This window comes from Urtica dioica, chromosome 4, assembly GCF_054948205.1.
Source record: "Urtica dioica subsp. dioica isolate 48M chromosome 4, U.dioica_male_clone48M_v1_H2, whole genome shotgun sequence".
Classification (NCBI taxonomy): domain Eukaryota; kingdom Viridiplantae; phylum Streptophyta; class Magnoliopsida; order Rosales; family Urticaceae; genus Urtica; species Urtica dioica.
In genome coordinates, this window is record NC_142759.1 from 45,778,040 (window position 1) to 45,784,068 (window position 6,029).

The 6,029-nt window shown below is 38.1% G+C and overlaps 1 long non-coding RNA gene across 1 annotated transcript; it reads right to left on the reverse strand.

Moving 5' to 3' along the window:
- Positions 1-2,358: 2,358 nt before the first annotated feature.
- LOC149401661 (uncharacterized) lies at positions 2,359-5,393 on the reverse strand. The gene is made up of 3 exons (XR_016296426.1): positions 5,011-5,393; positions 3,262-3,389; positions 2,359-2,639 (listed from the first exon to the last, which is right to left on the reverse strand). It is a non-coding gene; the product is annotated as an uncharacterized LOC149401661 (long non-coding RNA).
- Between the last annotated feature and the right edge of the window lie 636 nt (positions 5,394-6,029).

Sequence of the window (6,029 nt, forward strand, 5' to 3'; positions counted from 1 at the left end):
TTGCATTCCTATAGGAGATGCAAATAAAAATGCTAGCTCTGTATATTGTGAAATAATGTTGATGAGAATCATGATTGGCGATGATACATCGACATTGGTCCAAGATTTTCATTGATTCAATGATTCCAACTCTCATACAGCCATCCCTTCAAACTTTATTCATATCACTGTATATGTTTTTATTACTTGGAATCGTATATGAGAATCTTTTCTATGTCCACCAAAAAGTCAGGCTCACTAGCCGGCCTATTTTGCATGGATAACTCATAAAGTCCACGCAAAGAATTGTCCGGCTTGAAATTATTGACTCCAAAGATAAATATATAAATTATAACATTTATTATCGACCACATTTCGTATTCAAATTGCAATGTCATGTCTGTGATCATCAGAGGCAAAGAATGAAATTGTGGGCGATATAATACAAATTATTCAATGAGAAAATATTTAAATAGAATGATTTACCAGACGAGAGATATACATGAAATCTGTTGGAGTTGATCTCATCTTCATGATGAAGGCAAGTCAGCAGTGAAGCCCATCAGTGAAACCACTCTGTAAGGACCAGTCTCCCAAGACTGCACAAGAGATTGATGACATGAGAAAAATTTCTTATGCCTCAGCCGTAGGAAGTCTCATGTATGCTATGCTTCGCAGTTGGTGTAGTTAGCCGTTTTCAATCCAACCCTGGACCCGAGCACTGGATTGCTGTTAAGCATGTTCTTAAGTATCTTCGAAGAACTAGGAACTTGATGCTTACATATTCAGGTATTGACCTGACTATGACGGGATATACCAACTCCAATTTTCAAGAGGATAAAGATGTCAGGAAATCCACTTCGGGATCTGTGTTCATCCTTAATGGTGGAGCTGTTGTGTGGAGGAGTATTAAGCAATCTTACATTGCTGACTCCACAATGGAAGCAGAATATGTGGCTGCTTATGAAGCATCCAAAGAGGCTGTATGGCTTAGAAAATTCCTGTAGTATTTGGAAGTTGTTCCAAATGTCGACGAGCCCATGACCCTTTATTGTGATAATAGTGGGGCTATCGCTAACTCAAAGGAACCACAAAGCCATAAGCGCTCTAAACATATTGAGAGGAAATACCATTTGATTCGAGAGATCGTGCAGCGCGGAGACGTGGAGGTGAAGAAGATCTCAGCGGTGGACAACCTGGCAGATCCATTCACCAAGGCCCTAGCGAACAAGGTCTTCGACCAGCATCGGGAGGGATTAGGCATGAAGGACTACACACATCTTCTTTTAGTCAAGTGGGAGTTTGTTGTCAATGGTGCGCACAAGAGAGTTGTAGTCTTTACTTATGTACATTTGATGTAATAAAGTCTCAAGAAGACACTTGCTTGTAATTGCTTATTTATTAATAAAAGTTGAAACGTTCTTTTCATTTTTCCTTGTCTGAAGCTTTATGATAAAACCTTAGTCTTTAGTCCATAAACAAACCTAACAACACATGAAGAGACAAATGTAGATTTGCATGAACAAACTCTTCATGGTTTGCTTAAAACAATATATTCGCAATCTAAGGATCAAATGACTATTGATCTCAGTACGATTGTTAGGAGAATCTATGATGTCTGATTATGGGACATTGAGAGTTGAAGACTCTATAGTTCTTCTAGGTATCTTCTGAAGGTACTGAATTGACCAGTACACTTCTAGAGACAAGATAAGAACAAACCATTTAACCTCTTATGTCTCGAAGTCACTACGTATGAATTGCATCATGCTTACCTCAATCCTAAAATGAGACATGTCATTTCATAGCTTACGTATTCTCATTTGAGAAAGTCAGAGTTCGGATTCACTATGTGCTTCTTAACAAGACTTATTGGTGAAGTACTAAGTTGTGAAGATGTTATGAGAGTAACTTTGTGAAGATCTCATAGATATGGAATTCATATACAAGATTGCTGAAATGCAATGTATATCACCTCATGCTTTGTTCATTTGAATGTGAATAAATGCTGGCCAGTGTCCAAATCGAGACATGACTCTTTTGGATGAATCAATGTGACTTGTTAGCTCATCGTCAATACATTGTTTTTAACTTATTCACAAGCGACAAATGAGTTGAGGAAATAAATGCTAGAAGGGTAAAATGGTAATTTTGTAAATCTCATCTAGCTGATGATATTCATGAAGGGTAAACATAGATAATATTCAGTGGATACACTCATCACAATTAAGTTGAATTCTTGAGTAGAAAATAATTTCATTTGAACCGAGAGATTCTCAATCTCAACTCTATAGTGGAGTTAGTTGTGTCACGCCTCGACGAGTCGTTTATTTTAAACGAAAACACGTGGATTTTTTTTTTTTAAACATAAAACATAAACGATACGACGTCATGACAAACCTTTCGTATCTACATACAACACCATCGTATTGACTTAAAGTCTACATGCATAAACGACATAGTGAAATAAATAATCTACTTGACCTCTAGGTCTTAGACAGACTTCACAAAACATAATCTTTTTTCACAAAACATTATTCAAAACGATTTCTTATTAGGCCCATCAGGTCAAAATAGCCCATATACGAAGTCTCGTCTACGTGGAAGCGCTCGCCAGTCAACCCGCTACCGTATAAACGTCTTTTATTTATATACATCACCTGTATCACAAAAACGAATGAGCTAACGCCCAATAAGCAAAAACAAAGCATATGATATGATTTTAACTTTAAAACCCAAGCACGTTTTTCTCATCTTTTTCTCTCTTTAAATCTCTTCTTAATTGCGCGCAAGCTGTGTGTTGTAAACAGTTCACTCAGGTCCTCTCGCATACATGTATGACTAACGCCGCAGCTGTAAGGTGCCCAGCACTATGACATACAGCCCGGAGGTCGCAACCATAAGGTGCCCAGAACTATTCAAATGGTCCAACGTGACCATAAGGTACCCAGTACTACATACGGTCCGCTCTTCGAAGTCATAAGGTTCCCAGAACTATTCAAATGACCCGATCCTTCGTGAGACCGATCCTATCTCGCGAAGTTGTAGCTAACTCCCCGATCCTAGGAGCTAGCTAACCATTCATGGACGATCCATAACACGCATCCCTTTTTTCGAAAAACCTCGTTTCTCGTAAAACTCTTTTTCCATTTTTAGATGAGATGCACATGAATGCAAATGCAATAAATGCAACAATCACATATCATATCATGTAAATGCAAGCACATAAGCAGCACACACAACACATTGTTTTTGTGATACAGTTGAAATGTTTCTACTTACCTGGATACGATTCTTTCGAATCCCGAATCCTTCTCTTCCAACAGAAAGAGTCCTTTCTTTACTTCTCGTAGCTTCGTCCACGTAATATCCTTACACTCGCTGCTATCCTTGTAGCAATCTGGACTTATCTATAGAAGAGAAAGATCGAACATGGAGCGTACTCAGTATCTCATCCCTCGACATACTAACGTACATACTTCTACTAGAAAGAGAGCTCATAAGGAACGTATTCAAACGTCCTCCTAGTCACGCTACTCAGAGCGTCTCAAACACGAGCAAACAAGAACACATGAGAACATAACAGAGATACAGAAAAGAATCGATGCCTAAAGATAATAAGATCTTGAAATAACTTTTCTGACTTAAGCTAAGAAACGTCTCATACTATTCGACCACCTATTCTTTTGACTGTGCAAGGCCCACTGCTTAGAATAGGTTCCCGAGGTCGAAACTAAAAGAAAAGAACGTAATAAGAAGTTATTACTAACAATCTATAGCATACAGAAGTTATATGAAAATAACTCAAAACGATACTTTTCAAATATGTTCTAGAAAATATTTTTGACTTGTCTTTTTTTTTTTTTAATTGACAAATTATAACCATTTGAGAAATGAAGTACATAACGTAAAAACCTTTCATTTAAAATAAACCAAGTCGTTTATTTTAAATATCTAACCATATATAAATAATCTTGGATTCGATTTAATAAAATGTTTATGAAATAACCGAATCCTCGGTTCGTAGTCGAACCGTTCTCTTATTTCTATTTTCGTGCGTAAATAAAACATCTCTCGTTGATATTCTTTTTCCAAATTAAAAGAGTCGAGCTTATAGTCGAACTCGATTTTTAATACATACTTAAGATAAGTATACTAAATAATTAATTGAATAATCAACGAGCTTAATAACGATACATATTAATTTATTTTTCTTAACGTATATCAAACGGGCTTGACTATAAAACATAATAATAATAACGTACTAACTCGAAGCACTCGCACAACTTAATCAAAACTTCGTAACTAACTCGAAAAATAAACTACTTAATAACGTCTTAGACTCGAGTCGGAACTCGGGAAATTTCGACTCGTTAACACTAGGCGGAGACTCCCGTAAACAGCCCCCCGAGAGCCGCCACAGCGTCGCTGCCGTCCCTGACCCAACAGCTCGCCCCAACCGAGCCGATGAACCACGCTGACCAGCCCCGTTTCGTTGTCGCTCGCGCAGCACCTCCGCCAATCTTCGGACAGCCTCCTAGCCGTCCCGAGCCGCTGCCCCGAGCCCTGTTCAGCCTACCTAAACCGAGCCTAACTCTCGACGAGAAACTCGCAACAAAAACGACTTAATAACTCTGTAACAAATCTGAAAAAAAAAACATATATCACACTATAACCATAATTCGTAATAAACACACTTCTCAGATTCTAATCGTCATCACAAACAACTTCACATCATTTCGATCCAAAACACAACAACAAAACGCTTAACAATTCCAGCCAACACAACACTAACAGTCACGAATCATCAACAATAACTTCAACATACCATCACAAAATCTCCAGCCAACCACACAGCCAATTTACACACCCAAAACCCAGAATTTAATCCAAAATCAAGATTCTTAGGATCATCAAACACCAATTCGAGCACAAAACCAATTCAAGGAGTATCAAACACGTTCATAATTGAAAAGCCCCAAATTCCAACCCTAACTTCAAAATCAAAATAGGGCAAGAACGAATTCTCACCTTACTTAATGAAATTTGGGTCTCCTCAGCGCTAACTCCCTTTTTTCCCGGCGTCTCTCTCGGTCCGGCGTCCTTGGCGTGCTCGCGGTGGCTCACTTCCTCTCGGTCCGAGCGCGCGCGTGAGATTTGGTCTCGGTGGCTTGCTGTCGGCCAAGCTTCTTCTTCCTCCTCAAACTCTCCTCCTTCACTCACTCTCGCTCTCTTTCTCTCTCGCTCCCTCGATCTCTCTCTCCCTCGCGTTCCCTCTCTCTCTTCCTTCTTCTTTCTTCTTTTTTTTTCTCTTCTCCTTTTCTTTTCTCCTGATGCGTTTGGTGTGTTTGACACGGCAAGGATATTGCTCCATGAAGGAGATAAGTCTCCAACTTGATGACGTGGCAATATATACTTATCCTCCTATTTAGCATTTAATCCCTTTTTTTCTTGTTTGTTTGTGTGGCACAAGGGTTGACCGAGTGATTTAAATCACTTGAGGAAAATTCTAGCCCATGATGATGTGGCAAGGATAAGAACAAATGCTAAAGTTCCCAAAAATCCCAGTTGACCCTCTTTTCTCATTTTTATTTCAAATGGGTCCAGAAAACCTTACAATTTAGTCCTTACCATATAATTATTATTTACATAAATAATAATTAAAATTCGATATCTTACAAGTTGACATTAAGCTAAACTTGGAAAAGGTTTGTGAACTTTTGAGTCCAAGTATTTTAGCTCAAGTTTTGTTCATTTGGATCCATGAGGTCACTATCACAAATCATATCGAGTAGGAATAGTTAAACTAGAAGCTAAGTCAAAACAAGAACGAGACAAGTTTTACGAAAATTGTCTAAAGGGTATTTTTGTCTTTTTGGACATAGGATGAAATGAATGTCAATTAATTTTTTGACATTGTCATATGATGATATTATCACTCGGTCATAACAAGTTTATTGGGCATAGTGGATTAATTTCATTTCATAGAATTTTACTTGAGTATTCTTAATGGGCCTTTCTTATGTTGTCATGAACAAATGAAGAAACAT